General features: G+C 45.9%; 1 protein-coding gene and 1 long non-coding RNA gene across 3 annotated transcripts in view; one reads left to right on the top strand and one right to left on the bottom strand.

Moving 5' to 3' along the window:
- The window catches only part of LOC144684701 (uncharacterized), a 466848-nt gene that overhangs the window by 340947 nt on the left and 104460 nt on the right, over nt 1-21441 (top strand). The window lies entirely within an intron of this gene.
- cd82b (CD82 molecule b) overlaps nt 1-21441 on the bottom strand; it is a 113923-nt gene that overhangs the window by 90807 nt on the left and 1675 nt on the right. The window contains exon 2 of one of the 2 annotated variants that reach the window (XM_078548822.1): nt 10277-10352. The exons of the other annotated variant lie outside the window; for it this stretch is intronic. The gene's annotated coding sequence lies outside the window, so the exon portion shown is untranslated. The remainder of the gene's footprint in view (nt 1-10276; nt 10353-21441) is intronic. 2 annotated transcript variants of the gene reach the window in all.

The following is a 21441-nucleotide window of genomic DNA, read 5'->3' as shown; positions in this document are numbered from 1 at the left end:
GTGTTTGGTGGGGGAGAGTGTGTTGGTGTGTGAAGGCAAGGGTGGGTATATGTGTTTAGGTGTGTTGCTGTTTGTGTTTGTGTGTGTGTGTGTCTGTGTGGGTTGGTGTGTGAGGTGGGGGGAGTGTGTGGGGATGAGCGAGTGTGTTTGTGTATGGGGTGGTGTGAGCGTGTGTGCGGGGGAGCGTGTATGTGTGTGAGTAGGCGTGAGAGTGTGTGTGTGTGTGTGTGGGTTGGTGTATGTAGAGTGTATATGTTTGTGTGTGTGTGTGTGTGAGGTGGGGGAAGTGTGTGGGGATGAGTGAGGGTGTGTGTGTGGGGGAGTGTGAGTTTGGGGGTGTGTGTGGGGGAGGATGTGAGTGTGTAAGTATGGAGAGGAGTGAGAGTCTGGGTGTTTGTGTGTGGGTGGGGGGTGAGTTTGTGTCTGTGTTGGGGAGAGTGCGTGGGGTGTGTGTGTAGGGGGGTGTTGAGTGTGGCTGTGTGTGGGGAAGGGTGTGAGTATGGGTGTGTGAGGTATGTGAGTGTTGGTGGGTCTGTGTGAGGGGGCGGTATTGAGTCTGGGTGTGTGGAGGTGGGTGTAAGTGTGGGTGTGTGTGAGGGGGTGTGAGTGTGGGGTGGTGTCTGTGTGGGTGTGAGTGGGGCTTATCAAGTGAGAACAGGATGGAGATTCATTCTGATACCGTCCATAGTTGTCAACCACCATTCACTGCCTGCTCTCACATCAGAATCGTAGACAAGGTGTTAGTGGAGTGCAGGAGTTATGGAAATGGGAGACAGCTGTCAGGGCTGTCGGGAGGTGGGGCTGGGTGGCTGGGTGTGGTGTTGGAAATGGAACATGAATGAAACTGAGAGAAACACTGTTCTTGTGTACTGTTCCTGCCAGGGTACACCACAGACAGAGAACACAACACACATTCAGACAGTATACACCCTAGATGGAGAACACATCACACATTCAGACTGTACACTCCAGACAGAGAACACAACACACATTCAGACAGTGTACCACAGACAGAGAACACAACACACGTTCAGACTGTACACTCCAGACAGAGAACACATCACACATTCAGACAGTATACACCCTAGATGGAGAACACGTCACACATTCAGACAGTGTACACTCCAGACAGAGAACACATCACACATTGTCACACCGCTGACTGGGCTTCATAATCCAGTGTGTCTCAGTTTATTTCAGGCTGAACGAATGAGTTGAATGGCAATGGTCTCCCATTTGAAAGCAGGGAGCTGGAATATCTAACTGAGCAGTAAATAATGACTCTGGAGTCAACATCAAGCTCAGAACCTTTCTGTCTGCCGCTTTGTTGAAATGGAGAGAATTATTCACTTTAAATTCAGAAAGTTACTCCTTTTCCTCACATATTACAAAGCAGTCAAACACTCACAAGTATGGTTTTCTATAGATTGTAGGGGGTTTACTCATGACCTTGTCTTAAATATGCAGTCTCCGTCTGCTTATAAGACAGCTTCCTCTATTTGCCCTTTCAATTCATGCCAATAAATGAAGGTCACCTTGGTTCCACGTCGCTTCTTTTTTTGTCTATATTCATGGGACGTGGGTGCCAGCATTTATTGCCCATCGCTAATTGCCCTCATTTAGGGGGCATTTAAGAGTCAACCACATTGTTGTAGGTCTGGAGTCACATTGAGAGCATTTATGAACCAGACGAATTTTTACAACAATCGACAATTCGATTTTTAATTCCACATTTTTATTGAATTCAAATTCCACCATCTGCCGTGGTGGGATTTGAACCCAGGTCCCCAGAGTACCCTGGGTCTCTGGATTGCTAGTCCAGCGGCAATACCACTCCACCATTGCCTCCCCTGATTTACAGACTGCAGATGGAGTAATCGTCACATCTCGCTTTCCCCCATTTCCCTCACTACAACAATACCCTTGTGCCTCTCTCCAGTATACTTGTATGGAATATTGATTTGTTTGTTCGATAAAGCTGGTTTTGTGATGCCTTTTATTTCAGCATTCTGCCTCAGGGGAAAACTGTCATGGTCAGTACCAGAGGGATGATAAGGTGTGGGACTGCTGAATAGTGGGGATTCGGGGTTGTGTTCAGTGGAACTGTACTCAGATGAGGTGATCAGGGACAGCCTGGCAGAATGTGGATGTACCAGTTGCCTCTTCCCTTTCTCCTCCTCCTCCTCTTCTGCCTCCTAAGCTGCTCGCTGTCTCCCTGGTACCAAGGGCTGTGTCCTTATGGTTAGGTTATGGAGGATGCAGCAGACCACCACGAACTGAGACACATGCTCTGTGAGTACTGCACAGCTCCTCGAGAACCAGTGCTTCAGCATCCCAATGGTCTGCACTAGGATGTTTCTTATAGCAGCACAGCTCTCATTGTATACATGTTGCCCTCGTTTACTTGGACTGTGGAGCGGAGTCAGAATCCAGGTTAAAGTGGATAGCTCTTGTTGCCGAGCAGCCAAGCAGTCTCCCTCTGGTTGGGTGCGGTGGCTGAAAGACTGAGGGAACAGCAGACTGGTGCAGAATGAAAGAATGATGACTGCTTCCACGATAGTGGGCATTCACCAGCACATTCAGCAAAGAATAGTGGCAAAAAATAAAATTAAAGGCCCTTTATCTGAATGAATGAAGAAGTCATAACAAAATAGACAAACTGGTGGCACAAATTGAAATAAATGGTTGAGATCTAATCATCATTACGGAGATATGGTTACAAGGTGACCAAGGCTGGGAAATAAATATCCCAGGGTAAACAACATTTCGAAAAGACGTACATAACTAAAAAGGAGAATAGTCCTGATAGTAAAGGATGACATAATGACAGCAGCAAGATTGTGAAGTAGAATCAGTATGGGTGGAGATTAGGAATAGCAGGGGTCAAAAAACACTGGTGGGAGTAGTTTATAGGCCCCCTAACAGTAGTTATACCATTATGCAGAACATTAAACAAGGCATTATTTGAGCTTGTAACAAAGACAATGCAATAATTGTGGGGGTTTTAACCTTCATATAGGCTGCACCAATCAAATTAGCAAAGGTGGTCAGGAAGATGACTTTGTAGGATGTTTTGGTGACTATTTCAAGGGGCAATATGTTGTGAAATGAACTAGAGATAAAGCTATTTTAGATCTAGTGTTGTGTAATGAGGCAGGGTTAATTAGTAAGAGATACACTGGGAAATAGTGATCATAATGCAATTGAATTCCACCTGAAGTTTGAAAACAACATACTCCAATCACAAACAAGAATCTTCAACAAAGTTAATTACATAGGTATGAGGGGAGAGCTGGCTAAGGTCAATTGGGTACATTCACTAAAAGGTATGGCCCTAAATAAACTGTGGGAATCATTGAAAGAAACAGTTCAAAGTGTTCAACAAAAATATATTACATTAAGAAACAATAACTTAGCAAGAATTATCCATCCTTGGCTTACAACATCCTGGAGGTTACCATTGACCAGAAACTGAACTGGACTAGCCATATAAATACTGTGGATACAAGAGCTAGTCAGAGGCTGGGAATTCTGCAGCAAGTAACTCACCTCCTGACTCCACAAAGCCTGTCAGGCACAAGTCAGGAGTACTCTCCACTTACCTGGATGAGTGCAGCTCCAACAACACTCAAGAAGCCTGACACCATTCAGGACAAAGCAGCCCGCTTGATTGACACCCTATCCACCACCTCACTCCCTCCACCACTGACGCACAGTAGCAGCAGTGTGTACCAACTACAAGATGCACTGCAGGAACTCACCAAGGGTCCTTCAACAGCAACATCCAAACCTGTGACTTTACCATCTAGAAGGACAAGGGCAGCAGATAGATGGGAATATCACCACCTGGAAGTTCCCCTTCAAGTCACTCACCATCCTGACTTGGAAATATATTGCCATTCCTTCACTGTCACTGGGTCAAAATCCTGGAACTCCCTCCCTAACAGCACTGTGGGTGTACCACCTTCCCAAGGGCAATTAGAGGTGGACAATAAATGCTGGCCCAGCCAATGACACCCACATCCCATGAATGAATCAACTTTAAAATAGTTAACAATAGTATTAGATTAAAAGGGGCTTATATAATTTGCCAGCAAATCGTAGTAAGTCTGAGGGTTGGGAGAATTTTAGAAACTGGCAAAGAGCAACCAAAAAGTTGAAAAGAAGAAAAGAATCTGAGTGTAAGCTTGCTGGGAATATAGAAATGAATTGTAAGAGCTTGAACAAGTACAGAAAAAGGAAGAGAGTAGCTAAAGTAAATGTCTGTCCCTCAGATTAGGGGCAGGGGAAATTACCGTAGGGAATGAGGAAATGACAGAGACATCAACCAAATGTTTTGTGTCCGTCTTCACTGTAGAAAATGCCAATTGCACACCAGAAATAGAGGGAAACCTAGGAGTTAGTAAGAGTGAGGAACTTAAAGTAATTAATATCAACAGGATAAAAGTATTAGAGAAACTTACAGGACTAAAATCTGACAAACCCCCGGGACCTGATGGCCTACATCCTAGGGTTCTACAAGAGGCAGCTGCAGAGATAATGGATGCACTGGCTATGATTTTCTAAAATTCCCTAGGTTCTGAAGCAGTCCCAGCAGAGTGAAAGTTAGCAACTGTAACACCATTATTCAAGAAGGGAGAGGGAAAACAGGGAACTACAGGCCAGTTAGCCTGACACCAGTCATCCGGAAAGTGCTGGAATCTATTATTAAGGAAGTCTTAACCATGCACTTAGAAAATCATGGCATTATCAGACAAAGACAACATGGTTTTGAGAAAGGGAAATCCTGCTTGACCAATTTATTTGAGTTTTTGAGGGTGTAACCAGTAGCGTAGACATACAGGCAATTGATAAGGTGCTACACAAAAGGTTAATATGTGACATAAGGGCTCATGTTGTTCGGGGTGATATATTAGCATGGATGGGGGATTGGTTAATGGGAAGGCAGCAAAGAGACAAGCAGAGTATTTTCAAGTTGGCAGGCTGTGACTAGTGGAGTACCGTAAACATCAGTGCTGGGGTCTCAGATATTCACAATCCATATTAATGACTTAGATGAAGGGATAGGGAGGGATTAATGTATCTAAATTTGGAGATGATACAAAGTGGAAATCTAAGCTGTGAGGAGGGCACAGAGCAACTGTGTTCATCACAAGGGCCGTTGGTGGGATAGTGGTAATATCATTGGACTAGTAATGCAGAAGCCCAGGCTAATGCTCTGGGGACATGGGTAGCTGGTGGAATTTGAATTGAATGAATAAATCTTAAATTGAAAGCCAGTTTTAATAATGGTGACCATGAAACCATTATCAAATGTCGTGAAAAAGCATCTGGTTCACTAATGCCCATTAGGGAAGGAAATCTGCCATCCTTACCCGTTTGCCCTACATGTGACTCTAGACCCATTGACTCTCTGAAATGGCCTCACAAGCCACTCAAGTTCAAGGGCAATTAGGGACGGGCAACAAATGCTGCCCTTGCCTGCGACACCCACATCCCATGAAAGAGCCAATAGATTTTTTAAAAGGCTGCAATGAGATACAGAAAGGTTAAGCAAATATGCAACTCCTGAAAAGGAAACAAAATAGGGGGGGCAGAGTTTACGGTCTGAAATTGTTGATCTGAATGCTCAACTTGGAAGGCTGTAAAGTGCCTCATCGAAAGATGGAGGTGATGTTCCTCGAGCTTATGTTGAGCTTCACTGCAACATTGCAGCAGGTCAAGGAAAGTAAATTGTGAAGAGGACATAAGGAGGCTACCAAGGGATATAGATAGGTTAAGTAAGTGGGCAAAGATCTGGCAAATGGGGTATACCGTGGGCAAATGTGAAATTATCCATTTTGACAGGAAGAATAAAAAGGAAACTTATTATCTAAATGGTGAGAGATTGCAGAGCTCTGAGATTCAGAGAGATCGGGGTGTCCTAGTGTGTGAATCACAAAAGGCTAGCTTGCAGGTACAGTGGTAATTAGGAAAACTAATAGAATGTTATCATTTATTGTGAGGGGAATTGATTACAGAAGTAGTGAGGTTATGCTTCAGTTGTACAGGGCACTGGTAAGACCACATCTGGAGTACTGTGTACAGTATCGGTCTCCTTATTTAAAGAAAGATGTAAATGCATTAGAAGCAGTTCAGAGAAGGTTTACTGGACTAATACCAGGAATGGGTGGGTTGTCTTATGAGGTAAGGTTGGACAGGTTAGGCTTGTATCCGCTGGAGTTTAGAAGAGTAAGAAGCAACTTGATCGAAACCTTTAAGGTCCTGAGGGGACTTGACAGGGTGGATGTGGGGAGGATGTTTCCTCTTGTGGGAGAATCTAGAACTAGGGGTCACTGTTTAAAAATAAGAGGTCACTCATTTAAAACAGAGATGAGAATTTTTTTCTCTCAGAAGGTCATGAATTTTTGGAACTCTTTCTCCAAAGGTGGTGGAAGCAGAGTCTTTGAATATTTTTAAGGCAGAGCTAGATAGATTCTTGATTAACAAGGGGGTGAAAGGTTATCAAGGGTAGGTAGAAATGTGGGGTTGAGGTTACATTCAGATCAGCCATGATCTTATTGAATGGCAGAGCAGGCTCGAGGGGCCGAGTGGCTCCTAATTTGTATGTTCATACATTCGTATGTAGGAACAGAGATGTCAACACGAGAGCAGGTTGGGGAATTGAAATGACAGGCCACAGAAAGATCAGAGTCATGTTTACAGACTGAACAGGGTGTTCTACAAAATGGTCACCCAATCAGTGTTTGGTCTCCCCATTGTAGAGGGGACCATATTGTGTGCAGCGAATACAGTCGACTAGATTGAAATCAGTACACGTGAATCACTGCTTCAGCTGGAAGAAGTGTTTGGGACCTTGGATGATGAAGAGACATGAGCTAAAAGGGCAGGTATTACACCTCCTGCAATTGCATGGGAAGGTGCCCTGGGAAGGGGATGGGGTGTTGGGGGTGACTGAGGAGTGGACCAGGGTGTCATGGAGGGAATGGTCCCTTCGGCAGGGAAGGGGAGATGTGTTTGGTGCTAGCATCATGCTGGAGGTGGCAGAAATGGCAGTAAATGCAGTTGACTGGAGAGGTTAGTGGAGTGGAAGGTGAGGACCAGAGGAACTCTATCATGGTTCTGGGAGCGAGGGGGCAGGATTGAGAGCAGCAGAGCAGGAAATGGGTTGGACATGGTCGAGGGCCCTGTCACCCACAGTGCGGAGAGTGGTGGGGGGAGAGATCCTTGGTTGAGAAATGCTTGGAACAAGAGCAATGGAGATGGAGAAACTGGGAGAATGGAATGGAATCCATGCAGGGGGTAGGGTGTAGTCGAGGTAGCTGTGAGTCAGTGGGTTTATAATGAATATTAGTTGGTAGCCTATCCCCAGGAATAGAGACAGAGATTTCAAGGAAGGGAAGGGAAGTATCAGAGATGGACCAGGTGATGGTAAGAGAAGGGTGGAAATGGGTGATCCCAGATCACTGAGTATAGAACAGTGATAGTTTGGGCATAATAATAGAAGCAAAATACTACAGATGCTGAAAATCTGAAATAAAAATAGAAAAAGCTGGAAAAACTCAGCAGGTCTGGCAGCATCTGTGGAGAGAGAAACAGAGTTAACGTTTCGAGTCCAATTTGACTCTTTTTCAGAACAAGGCATGTCAGTTACTGCCAGCCTGCTCGAACACAAAAAAAAAATCAGCAAATAAATGAAGTCGAGCATTGACTGAACGTTTAGCTAAGTAGCGAAAGCATCTAAATGAGGCAGGGTCCAGACAGCTGGCGAACAGAGCCTAGTAAGATCAATGAGGGGGAGGGAGAGGAACTGAAAAGATGAGTAACATCTACCCTGAGGCACCCACAAAATGTGAAAATCTCACAGGAGAGCCACAGGAAGTGGGCAGCAAAGCAAGCTCCTACATGACTGAAACAGGAAGAGAATTTTTACAATCTACAGAGAGGTGTTGGAGAATAGAGAATGATTAAGGAGCAGCAAGCACATAACTCAGTATATCAAAAGTAGTCTTCTGAAAAGCTGACTGTTCTCTGAGAAAGTGCAGCTGCAGCTGAAAAATAATAAATACTGGGGCAGTCCAAATGTAACTCTGTGAAATCAGCAGCGATACACGAGCTGTCCTACAGTACGGCTCACCCTTACAGACTGCTGTTCACTCTGACTGACCATGTGACACATGTAAGAACACCAGAGCTGTCAGCAACAGGAAATGATACCTGGGTCAACAGTCTTGAGGTTTTTTCATTGATTAATCCACCCACTTCCTCACTGTGTCCCTCCATCCCATCTCTCCACAAACACATTGAATTGCCTCTTGCAACCCTGTCCACTGACCTCTTCAATGTCTCTCCCTTGTGCCCTACTCCACAGCTGTTATTGCCCTTTGGGTGAAATGCTTCTCTGACTTCCCTTTGTAAGCTGGCACCAGTGGGCACAAATTTGATGGGCCAAATGGCCTTCTTTTGTGTCTTAAACGATTTTATGACTGTGACGCTACAAACTGATCCCTTCACCACAGTCAACACTTTGCTTAATCAATTTGGACCATTCAGAATCTAGATCTTTGATAACATTGTCCTAAGGCCTCAATCAGTTATCTAACTTATTTTGAGATTTCTACTACAGCCAGTAATGATATGAACAGGCTATACCCCATTATCATTTTCCAGCTAACTCCAGTATAACTAACACTGGTCATTAGGGCTCATTTTAACTGTCCAGCCTGGCAGATACTGATAAAACTAGGTCAGGGGCTGGTGACTTCAAAGAGAGTAACATGGAGCAATGACTGAACTAGGTTTGTGACCCAAACTCACTGCTATCCTGTTGGCTGGGTTAGCTTAAAATGGGGGTGCAGCATTTCCAGCTGCTGCAGTTTAAAGAGCCCAGCTGTTCTTGTCAGCAAGGGGAATTTGTGCAGGGTCATTAACGCACAGACATGTTGTTAAATACTAGGTCCTACAGCAGGGTCCCCTACTTCTCAATCAGGCAGCAGAAAATACTATCACTGCGAGTGAAACCACAGGACCAACATTCACCAAGAACCAAGATGGGTGGCTCCAGGTTATGTGGGAGAAGGTGACAACACTTGTCTGGCTGATATCCTCACCAAGTAGCAGCCTTCCAACAAGCTGATGTACAAAAGTCCCCTCACATCTCCCCAGTGTAATTTACAGCATTCTGCCCATTCCCAGTGTGGTACACTCTGCAGAAACTTTAACTCTTTCCCTCTCTCTCTCAATTGTTGACCCCTCTCTCACCGGTACCACTCCCTCCACACCACCAATACAAATAATTCCATTAGTGGAAAAGCTCAATGCTCATGTGACCAGTGCTATAGGTAGAGGCCTCTGCAATCTCAGCCACTGGGGCTGCTGTCATGCAAGTCACTGTGACGTGAGGCTGTGCCCACATGGCAGTGCCAGGCAAGGAACAAGCACAGATGTCCTTCCTGTGGCTACCCATGTGGAGAGACATGGGCAGGCCTGGGTCCACAGCTGCTATCATGTTACAATTGACCATCTCAGGCCCCTGCTCACTGAGGTCAAAGGTCAACTCAGTCCTAAATGGTGGACATGAATTCAAAGAAACCAGCCAACTCAGAACAACTTATATTCAAACATCTTTGACATGGATAAGCATTCCAAAATGCTTCATAGGCAATAAGGAAAAAATGGGCACCAAGGCAAAGGGGATATTAGGACATGTCACTCGTTGGTCAAAGTAATGGGTTATGAAGAGGGTCTTAGGAGGGAGAGAGAGAGAGGTGCATGGTTTAGACAAGACCACAGTGTGGTGCTTACTCAGCTGAAGGCATGACTCTCAATGTTGAAGTGCAGAAGGGCATAGGGTCAATGTCTGAGAAATAAAGAGTTTGGGGTGGTAGTAGAGTGGAGGAGGGGCAAGGTCATGGGGGGATTAAAACACGTCAAGTATGTAAAAAAAGAAAGTAGTTTGACAGTACATCCATGGCACGATACAAGAGAAGCAGCTTACTGGCAAACATTGGCAACACAGGGCAACCACACTTAGATTGTCTCAGACTTTCATTTGTACTGAGTCCAACAAGATCTTGCTATGTACAGGATATCCCATTACAGGAACACTATGTGTGACAGTTCAGTAAAAGGTGAAATCAATGTAGGTGAAGGTGTATTTGACAAAAAATACGGTGACTGTGGTGGGATGATTTAACCGCTGGGGTAATGGGAAGTGTGTCTGCTCAATGACAGCATGGTGACTGGCTTTCACAGCTACTCCATAGATACCACTGACCCTGGGTTAATGTTGTCCAGGTTTTTATGTAAACAAATCATGGGCTTGTGCCTCTGAGGGGGATTTACATGGGGAGCTGGAAAAAAGGACATGAATTTACTTCAACTCTCTATTGCTGTCCTTAAATATTACAAGGTTGATGAATATGGGAAAATCTATCGTCTGCGGCGTGAATGCCCTTCTAAGGAGTGTGGTGCTGGTGTGTTCATGGCCAGTCATTTCAACAGGCAATACTGTGGGAAGTGCTGTCTGACATACTGCTTCAACAAGGCTGAAGATGCATAATTAAACAGTTTATAATAAACAATGATGAAAAAAAAAATAAAACTTAAATCCATCAATAGATTGTGCATCTGGGGATGCTGCACTCATAATCCCAGACAGGATAACAAATAAAGCAAACTCTTTTTGCAACATCTTTCTCCATTTTATTGATACTTGCTCAGGGTTCCTTAGAACTTTCTGAATTTGTTTGATCCAAACTCCAAATGACCCATCCCCCACACCCTTTCCTGTTCTCCACATCCTCTCCACCTTTCTATGTGGAAACCAAAATGAATCGAGTTGAACGAATTCCTCTCTGGCATCCCTGAAGTGTGTAACTCTTCACTTCTTTCAGCCTAAGTCAGCAGGCTATCAAAACCCAACCTCAGTGTCAGCCAATCACTACTTACTGATCAAGTTCACTTATCCTGCAGTGCAACCCTTAAAGCGATACGATCCAAATGGGATAACACACTCCAGGCACTTCCTGGGGGCTGCTCCTGTTACACCACTGAAACTTCCATGGCTGTTTCACAGCACAGCGAAAAGAGTTGCGAGAAATTCCTGGTGACAGTGTCCAAGAAGTGCCCACGCCGGTGAGCAGCAATGTGCCGGGAGGCTCTGCCTTGTAATAGGAGGGAGACAGGGAGGCCCAAGGCAGTAATACACTACACGCAAGTGGTGTGATCAGGGGAAGGATCCCTCACTCATCCCACAGCTCTATCCTTGTCAGCTTCAATGCTGCTTCTTATTAACTGAACGTCCAACAACAGGAAGCATGTCTCTGTCTACCTTTACATCTTGTGTCTTTTTCTATTCCACTCTTTAGGGAAGGAAATCTGCCGTCCTTACCTGGTCTGGCCTACCTGTGACTCCAGACCCACAGCAATGTGTCTGACTCTGAAATGCCCTCTGATCAAGGGCAATTAGGGATGGGCAATAAATGCTGGCCTAGCCAGTGACGCCCACATCCCATGGATGAATTAAAAAAACTCTACAAATTTGTGACATTAAAATTCCTTCAATTTTTCTGACAGTTGTTTTAACTGGGATTATTGGTGCTATACTCATCAGCATGGTGATTTGAAAACACTCCACGTAGTGAACTGCACAGCTTTTGTATATTCAATTCAGATTCTCTACCCAGTCATCAGACAGGACAGCAGCCACACAACTCTCACCAAGGCATACAACATGTCAAACACACACAGGAGTTACGTGTCACAAATTAACCACCTCTACCCGACCAAAAGCTGAATATTGCTCACCAAGACATTGGGCACCAGTGGGCAAGAGGCTGTGCAAAAGGGAACAGCAAAGAGTAGACATCCATCTGCTACAGGAGCTTCCATACTGAGGGGGACAGAGAGGCATTTCTGTAACTGTCGTCCTGAGCTCTGCGCAGTGTGTTGCCTCTTAGATGCCAGGATATAGGACATCACAGAGGGAGTGCAGAATATTCTGCGGGAGGAAGGGAGTGAGCCAGGAGATTTTTTTTTATTTATTCATTCACGTGATGTAAGTGTCGCTAGCTAGGCCAGTATTTCTTGCCCATCCCTGACTGCCCTTGAGAAGGTGGTGGTGAGCTGCCTTCTTGAACCGCTGCAGTCCATGTGGTGTAGGTACACCCACAGTGCTGTTAGGAAGGGAGTTCCAGGATTTTGACCCAGCGACAGTGAAGGAACGGAGATATATTTCCAAGTCAGGATGGTGAGTGACTTGGAGGGGAACTTCCAGGTGGTGGTGTTCCCATCTATCTACTGCCCTTGCCCTTCTAGATGGTAGTGGTCGTGGGTTTGGAAGGTGCTATCTAAGGAGCCTTGGTGAGTTCCCGCAGTGCATCTTGTAAATGGTACACACTGCTGCTACTGTGCGTTGGTGGTGGATGGAGTGCCAACGACATAGAGAGGGCAGGTATTGAGGTCCTAAGGTCAGATTTTCAGGAGCTAAGGGGGAATTTAAGAAGTAAGACCTTAAATGTAAAGATCTCTGGATTACTCCCAGTGCGACATGCCAGACGGAGTAGAAATAGGAAGGTAGGGAGGATCAATGCATGGTGCAGGAAGGAGGGCTTCAGATTCTTAGGCCATTGGGACCAGTTCTGGGACCAATTCATAAGGGATGAGTTGCTCCTTAACAGGACTGGGACCAATGTCCTCATGGGAAGATTCATTAGTGTGGTTGGGGAGGGCTGAAACAGAATTGGAGGGGGAGGGGGTGGTGGATTGGGCACCAGTAAATAAAAGCAGAAAGGAGAGGTGTAGACAGGCCTTTCTGCGGCCGTAGACGTGACTCCAGGATGATGTGTTGCCTCCCTGGTGCCAGGGTCAAGGATGTCACAGAACAGCTGCAGGGCCTTCTGTAGGGGGAGGCCGAACAGTTAGAGATTGTGGTTCACATTGGTACCAACGACATAGGTAGAAAGAGGGATCAGGTACTGCAACAAGAATTTAGAGAGCTAGGTAGCAGATTAAAAAGTAGGACCTCAAAGGTTATAATCCCTGAATTACTCCCTGTGCCTGGGGTTAGTGAGTATAGGAATAGGAGGATAAATGTATGGCTGGAGAGATGGTGCAGGAGGGAGGGCTTTAATTTCCTGGATCACTGGGTCTGTTTTCTGGCGATGGTGGGGCCTGTACAGGTTGCATCTGAACTGGAACGGGACCAACATCCTTGCGGGGAGGTTTGCTAGTGCTGTTGGGCGGGATGTGGGGTGGTTTAAACTAATTTGGCAGGGGGATGGGATACAGAGTGGAGATACAGGAGGGGTGATGCACAGCCAAATATAGAAGAGAAACTAAATCAGTCTGGAAGACAGAGCAAATATAGACCTGTTAAGGCACAAGGGAATAATGCAAGGCTGGATTGCATCTATTTTAATGCAAGGAGTCTTACAGTAAGACAGATGAATTGAGGGTGTTGATTAACACATGGAAATATGATATTGTTGCTATCACAGAGACATGGTTGAGGGAAGGGCAGGATTGGCAGCTCAATATTCCAGGGTATAGAATCTTCAGGCATAATGGGGGGGGGGTGGTGGGGGTGTAAAAGAGGAGGTGGCATTGCACTATTGATCAAGGAGTCAATTACTGCAGTAAGGATGGATGGTATCTTAGAAGGTTCCTCAAATGAGGCCATATGGGTAGAACTTAAAAACAAAAAGGGGGCAATCACTTTTCTGGGAGTGTACTATAGGCCTCCCAATAGTCAGGGGGAGATAGAGGAGCAGATATGTAGGCAAATCTCAGAGAAGTGTAAAAATAATAGGGCAATAATAGTAGGGGATTTCAACATCCCCAATATTAACTGGGATAGTCTTAGTGTGAAAGGCTTAGAGGGGGCAGAATTCTTAAAATGCATCCAGGAGAGCTTTTTGAGCCAGCACGTAGAAAATCCTACAAGAGAAGGGGCGGCACTGGACCTAATCTTAGAGAATGAAGCCGGGCAAGTGATAGAAGTGTCAGTGAGGGAGCATTTCAGGGATAGTGACCATAACTCTGTAAGATTTAGGGTAGTTTTGGAAAAGGACAATGATGGAACGGAAATAATGGTCCTGAATTGGGGGAAGGCTGATTTCAATATGATAAGGCAGGATCTAGCCAAAGTGGACTGGGAGCAACAACTTGTAGGAAAGTGGGAGTCATTCAAAAGGAAATAGTGAGAGTTCAGGGCCAACGTGTTCCTGTAAAGGTGAAGGGTAGGACCAACAAGTCCAGAGAACCCTGAATGTCAAGGGATATAGAGGATTGGATAAGGAAAAAAAAGGAGGCTTATGGCAGATATAGAGGGTTGAAAACAGCAGAAGCCCTAGAGGAGTATAGAAAGTGTAGGGAGGTACTTAAAAAAGTAATTAGGAGAACGAAGAGGGGGGCATGAGAAAACACTAGCGGGCAAGATAAAGTAAAATCCCAAGGCATTTTATAAATATATTAAGGGCAAGAAGATAACCAGGGAAAAAGTGGGGCCCATTAGGGACCAAAGTGACAATCTGTGCGTGGAGCCAGAGGACGTAGGAAGGTTGTGAATGATTACTTTTCATTGGTGTTCACTATAAGAAGGACGATGTAGGTGTAGAAATCAGGAAGGGGGACTGTGATATACTGGCACAAATTAGCATTGAAAGGGAGGAGGTATTAGTGGTTTTAGCGGGCTTAAAAGTGGATAAATCCCCCGGCCTAGATGAGATGTATCCCAGGCTGCTATGTGAGGCAAGGGAAGAGATTGCAGGGGCTCTGACACTAATTTTCAAATCCTCTCTGGCCACAGGAGAGGTGCTAGAGGACTGGAAGACAGCAAATGTGGTACCATTATTCAAGAACGGTAGTAGGGATAAACCAGATAATTACAGGCCAGTGAGTCTAACATCAGTGGTAGGGAAACTATTGGAAAAAATTCTGAGGGACAGGATTAATCTCCACTTGGAGAGGCAGGGATTAATCAGGGATAGTCAGCATGGCTTTGCCAGGGGGAGATCGTGTCTAACAAATTTGATTGAATTTTTCGAGGAGGTGACTAGTTGTGTAGATGAGGGTAGTGCAGTTGATGTAGTCTACATGGACTTTGGTGAGGCTTTTGACAAGGTCATGCATGAGAGAATGGTCAAGAAGATAAGACCCCATGGGATCCAGGGCAATTTGGCAAATTGGATCCAAAATTGGTTTAGTGGCAGGAGGCAGAGGGTGATGGTCAAAGGTTGTTTTTGCCATTGGAAGCCTGTGATGAGTGGTGTACCACAGGGATTAGCGTGGGACCCTTGATGTTTGTAGTGTACATTAATGATTTAGGCATGAATATAAGAGGCAAGATCAGTAAGTTTGCAGATGACACGAGTACTGATGGTGTCGTAAATAATGAGCAGTAAAGCCTTACATTACAGGATGATATAGATGGGCTGGTAAGATTGGCAGAGCAGTTGCAAATGGAATTGAATCCTGAGAAGTGTGAGGTATAGCTATTCCAGAGACATGGTTACAAGGAAATCAAAGCTGGGAACTAAATATTCAGGGGTATGTGACTTTTCGAAAGGACAGGCAGGAAGGAAAGGATGGTGGGATAGCTTTGTTAGTACGAGATGGAATAAGTACGACAGCAAGAAATGATCTTGGATTGGAAGATGTGGAATCCATATGGGTGGAGGTAAGAAATAACAAGGGGAAGAAGACACTGGTGGGAGTAGTCTATAGGCTCCCTAACAGTAGCTATGCTGTTGAACAGAGAATAAATCAGTAGATAATGAGGGTATGTAAAAAAGGCAGTATATTAATCATGGATGACTTTGATCTCCATGTAGATTGGGAAAATCAAATTGGCAGAGGTAGCCATGAGCAAGAATTCATAGAATGTATTCAGGACACTTTCTTAGAACAATATGTTGTGGATCCAACCAGGGATATTGGATCTGGTAATGTGTAACAAAGTAGGTTTGATAAATTATCTCAGAGTAAAAGATTCCCTAGGAAACAGTGACCATAACGTGGTGGAATTTAGCATTCAGTTTGAGAATGAGAAACTTGAGTCGGAAACAACTGTGCTAAACGTAAATAAGGTTAATTACAAAGGAATGAGGGCAGAGTTGGCTGCAGTGGGCTGGGGAATGAGTTTAGCAGAAAAGACGGTTGATGAACAATGGCAGACATTTTAAAAATACTTCATGACTCACAACAAAGAAATATCCCAGTGAGGAAGAAGGATTGTAGGAGGGGGATAATCCAACTATGGTTAACCAAGGAAGTTAAGGATAATATCAAAGTGAAAGGAAAAGTATACAATGTGGCAAAGATTAGTGGTTAGCCAGAGGATTGGGAAAGTTTTAAAAACCAACAGAAGATGACCAAAAAATAATAGAGGGAGAAAATAAACTTTGATGGTAAACTAGCAAGTAATATAAAAACGGACAGTAAGAGCTTCTTTAAATATATAAAAAGGTGAACAAAGTAAATATAGGCCCCTTAGAGAACGAGGCTGGAGAAATAATAACAAGGAACAAGGAAATGGCAGAGGAGTTGAATAAATACTTTGCATCAGTCTTCATGGTAGAAAACACGAATAGCATTCCAAAAATACTAAATAATCAAGGGGCAAAATTGGGGGAGGAAATAAATACAATAACTATCACTAGAGAAAAAATACTAGGGAAAATAATGGGACTAAAGGCCATGAAATCCTCTGGACCTGATGGGTTGCATCCTAGGATATTAAAGGAAGTAGCTACACAAATAGTCATTGGGAAAATGTTGGAGTCTATTATAAAGGATGTAAAAGTAGAGTATTTAGAAATATATAATCTAATCAGGCAGATTCAGCATGGCTTCATGAAGGGGAAATCATGCCTGAAAAATTTATTTGAATTCTTTGAGGAGGTAGCAAGCAGGATAAAGGGGAACCAGTAGATGTAATATATTTGGATTTCCAAAAGGCGTTCAATAAGGTACCACACATAAGGCCACTTAATAAGATAAGAGCCCATGGTGTTGGGGGGTAGTATATTAGCATGGATAGAGGACTGGCTAACTAATAGACGACAGAGAGTTGGGATACGGGGGGCATTTTCAGGATGGCAACCTGTAACTAGTGGAGTGCCACAGGGATCAGTGCTGGGGCCACAATTATTTACTATATATATTAATGACTTGGATGAAGGAAATGAATGTACTATCACCAAGTTTGCAGATGACACAAAAATAGGTGGGAAGGCAAGTGGTGAGGATGACACAAAGAGTCTACAGAGGGATATAGACAGATTAAGTGAGTGGGCCAAAATGTGGCAGATGGAATATAATGTGGAAAAATGCGAGTTATGCACTTTGGCAGGAAGAATAGAGGAGCTGAATATTATTTAAATGGAGAAAGACATCAGAAAGCTGCAGCACAGAGTGATTTGGGGGTCCTCGTGCATGAATCCCAAAAAGCTAGCATACAAGTTCAGCAGGTAATAGGGAAGGCAAATGGAATGTTGGTCTTTATTTCAAAAGGAATGGAGTATAAAAATAGGGAAGTCTTGCAAAAACTATACAAGGCACTAGTTAGACCATACCTAGAATACTGTGAACAGTTTTGGTCACCTTATCTAAGGAAAGATAGACTGGCATTGGAGGCAGTCCAGAGAAGGTTCATTAGGTTGATCCTGTGTTTGGAGGGATTTTCTTATGAGGAGAGGTTGAGTCGGTTGGGCCTGTACTCATTGGAGTTTAGAAGAATGAGAGGCGACCTTATTGAAACATATAAGATTCTTAGAGAGCTTGACAGGGTAGATGCTGAGAGGCTGATTCCCCTGGTGGGACAGTCTAGGACCAGAGGGCATAATCTCAGAGTAAGGGGGCACCCACTTAAAACAGAGATGAGGAGGGATTTCTTCTCTCAGAGGGTAGTGAATCTGTGGAATTCTTTACTGCAGAGGGCTGTAGAGGCTGGGTCGTTAAGTACATTCAAGGCTGAGATAGACAGATTTTTAATCAGTAAGGGAATCAAGAGTTCTGGGGAAAAGGCAGGAAAGTGGAGTTGAGGATTATCAGATCAGCCATGATCTCATTGAATGCCGGAGCAGACCTGATGGGCCGAATGGCCTACTTCTGCTCCTATGTCTTATGGTCATATGTGATGCATTTTGGGAGGACTAACACAGCAAGGGAATACTCAATGAATGGTAAGACCCTAGAAAGTACAGAGGATCAGAGGGGCCTTGGTGTACATATTCATAGATCCCTGAAGGCAGCAGCATAGGTAGATAAGGTGGTTAAGAAGGCATACGGGATACTTGCCTTTATTAGTCGAGGCATTTAATTTAAGAGCAGGGAGGTTATGTTGGAGCTGTATAAAACGCTAGTTAGGCCACAGCTGGAGTACTGTGTGCAGTTCTGGTCACCACATTATAGGCAGGATGTGATTGCACTGGAGAGGGTGCAGAGGAGATTCACCAGGATGTTGCCTGGGCTGCAGCATTTCATCTATGAAGAGAGATTGGATAGGCTGGGGTTGTTTTCCTGAGAGCAGAGAAGGCTGAGGGGGGACCTGACTGAGGTGTACAAAATTATGAGGGGCATAGATAGGGTAGATAGGAAGAAACTTTTCCCCTTAGCAGAGGTGTTAACAACCAGGGGGCATAGATTTAAGGTAAGTAGCAGGAAGTTTAGAGTGGATTTGAGGAAAAGATTTTTCACCCAGAGGGTGGTGGGAATCTGGAACACACTGTCTGAGAAGGTGATAGAGGCAGGAACCTTCACAACATTTAAGAAGTATTTAGATGAACACTTGAAATGCCAAAGCATACAGGGCTACAGCCAAGTGCTGGAAAATGGGATTAGAATAGATAGGGGCTTGATGGCTGGCACGGACACGATGGGCTGGCACGGACACGATGGGCCGAAGGACCTGTTTCTGTGCTGTATAACTCTATGATTCTATGACTAAGAGAAATTAGTGCATAAAGTGAGATTATTGGACAGTACTAGAGAAGGAAGTAGTTCCATATTAGATAACAGTAGACTAAGGAGGACTATGAGAAATTCAAAAACAGGATTACAATCCATGTACATAAACACACAAACCGGTCTGACCCTAGGGTATCCCAGTCTGACCCTGAGATATCCCAGCCTGACCCTGGGGTATCCCAGTCTGATCCCGCTCTGACCCTGAGATATCCCTGTTTGGCCCTGAGATATCCTTCTCTGATCCCAGTCTGACCCTGGAATATCCCAGTCTGATCCCGGCCTGCCCCTGAGATATCCCAGTGTGATCCCGGTCTGACCCTGAGATATCCCAGTGTGATCCCAGTCTGACCCTGAGATATCCCAGTCTGATCCCAGTCTGACCCTGGGATATCCCTGTCTGATCCCAGTCTGACCCTGAGATATCCCAGTGTGATCCCGGTCTGACCCGAGGATATTCTGGTCTGATCTCGGTCTGACCCTGGGATATCCTAGTCTGATCCCGGTCTGACCTTGAGATATCCCAGTGTGATCCCGATCTGACACTGGGATATCCCAGTTTGATCCCCCTCTGACCATGGGATATCCCAATGTGATGCCAGTCTGACCCTGAGATATCCCAGTTTGATCCCCCTCTGACCCTGGGATATCCCAGTGTGATCCCGGTCTGACCCTGGGATATCCCAGTGTGATCCCGGACTGACCTTGGGATATCAAGGTGTGATCCCGATCTGACCCTGGGATATCCCAGTCTGAGCCCGATCTGACCCTGGGATATCCCAGTTTGATCCCCCTCTGACCCTGGGATATCCCAGTGTGATCCCGGTCTGACCCTGAGATATCCCAGTTTGATCCCCCTCTGACCCTGGTATATCCCAGTGTGATCCTGGTCTGACCATGGGATATCCCAGTGTGATCCCGATCTGACCCTGGGATATCCCAGTCTGAGCCCAGTCTGACCCTGGGACATCCCAGTGTGATCCCGGTCTGACCCTGGGATATCCCAGTCTGAGCCTGGTCTGACCCTGGGATATCCCAGTGTGATCCGATCTGACCCTGGGATATCCCAGTGTGATCCCGGTCTGACACTGGGATATCCCAGTGTGATCCCGGTCTGACCCTGGGATATCCCAGTGTGATCCTGATCTGACACTGGGATATCCCAGTGTGATCCCGATCTGACCCTGGGATATCCTAGTGTGATCCCGGTCTGACCCTGGGATATCCCAGTGCGATCCCAATCTGACCCTGGGATATCCCAGTGTGATCCCGGTCTGACCCTGGGATATCCCAGTCTGATCCCGGTCTGACCCTGGGATATACCAGTCTCACCCTGGGATATCCCAGTCTGAGCCCGGTCTGACCCAGGGATATCCCAGTCTGATCCCAGTCTGACACTGGGATATCCCAGTCTGAGCCCTGTCTGACCCTGGGATATCCCAGTCTGAGCCCAGTCTGACCCTGGGATATCCCAGTCTGAGCCCTGTCTGACCCTGGGATATCCCAGTCTGACCCTGGGATATCCCAGTCTGAGCCCAGTCTGACCCTGGGATATCCCAGTCTGAGCCCGGTCTGACCCTGGGATATCCCAGTCTGAGCCCGGTCTGACCCTGGGATATCCCAGTCTGATCCCGGTCTGACCCTGGGATATCCCGGTCTGACCCTGGGATATCCCAGTCTGAGCCCGGTCTGACCCTGGGATATCCCAGTCTGAGCCCGGTCTGACCCTGGGATATCCCAGTCTGAGCCCGGTCTGACCCTGGGATATCCCAGTCTGAGCCCGGTCTGACCCTGGGATATCCCAGTCTGATCCCGGTCTGACCCTGGGATATCCCAGTCTGAGCCCAGTCTGACCCTGGGATATCCCAGTCTGAGCCCGGTCTGACCCTGGGATATCCCAGTCTGAGCCCTGTCTGACCCTGGGATATCCCAGTCTGAGCCCAGTCTGACCCTGGGGTATCCCAGTCTGAGCCCGGTCTGACCCTGGGATATCCCAGTCTGAGCCCAGTCTGACCCTGGGATATCCCAGTCTGATCCCGGTCTGACCCTGGGATATCCCAGTCTGAGCCCTGTCTGACCCTGGGATATCCCAGTCTGAGCCCGGTCTGATCCCGGGATATCCCAGTCTGAGCCCAGTCTGACCCTGGGATATCCCAGTCTGACCCTGGGATATCCCAGTCTGAGCCCTGTCTGACCCTGGGATATCCCAGTCTGAGCCCAATCTGACCCTGGGATATCCCTGTCTGAGCCCAGTCTGACCCTGGGATATCCCAGTCTGAGCCCAGTCTGACCCTGGGATATCCCAGTCTGAGCCCAGTCTGACCCTGGGATATCCCAGTCTGAGCCCAGTCTGACCCTGGGATATCCCAGTCTGAGCCCAGTCTGACCCTGGGATATCCCAGTCTGAGCCCAGTCTGACCCTGGAATATCCCAGTCTGAGCCCTGTCTGAGCCCAGTCTGACCCTAGGATATCCC

Source organism: Cetorhinus maximus, chromosome 9 (genome assembly GCF_964194155.1).
Source record: "Cetorhinus maximus chromosome 9, sCetMax3.hap1.1, whole genome shotgun sequence".
Classification (NCBI taxonomy): domain Eukaryota; kingdom Metazoa; phylum Chordata; class Chondrichthyes; order Lamniformes; family Cetorhinidae; genus Cetorhinus; species Cetorhinus maximus.
This window is presented reverse-complemented; position numbering and strand designations above follow the sequence as displayed.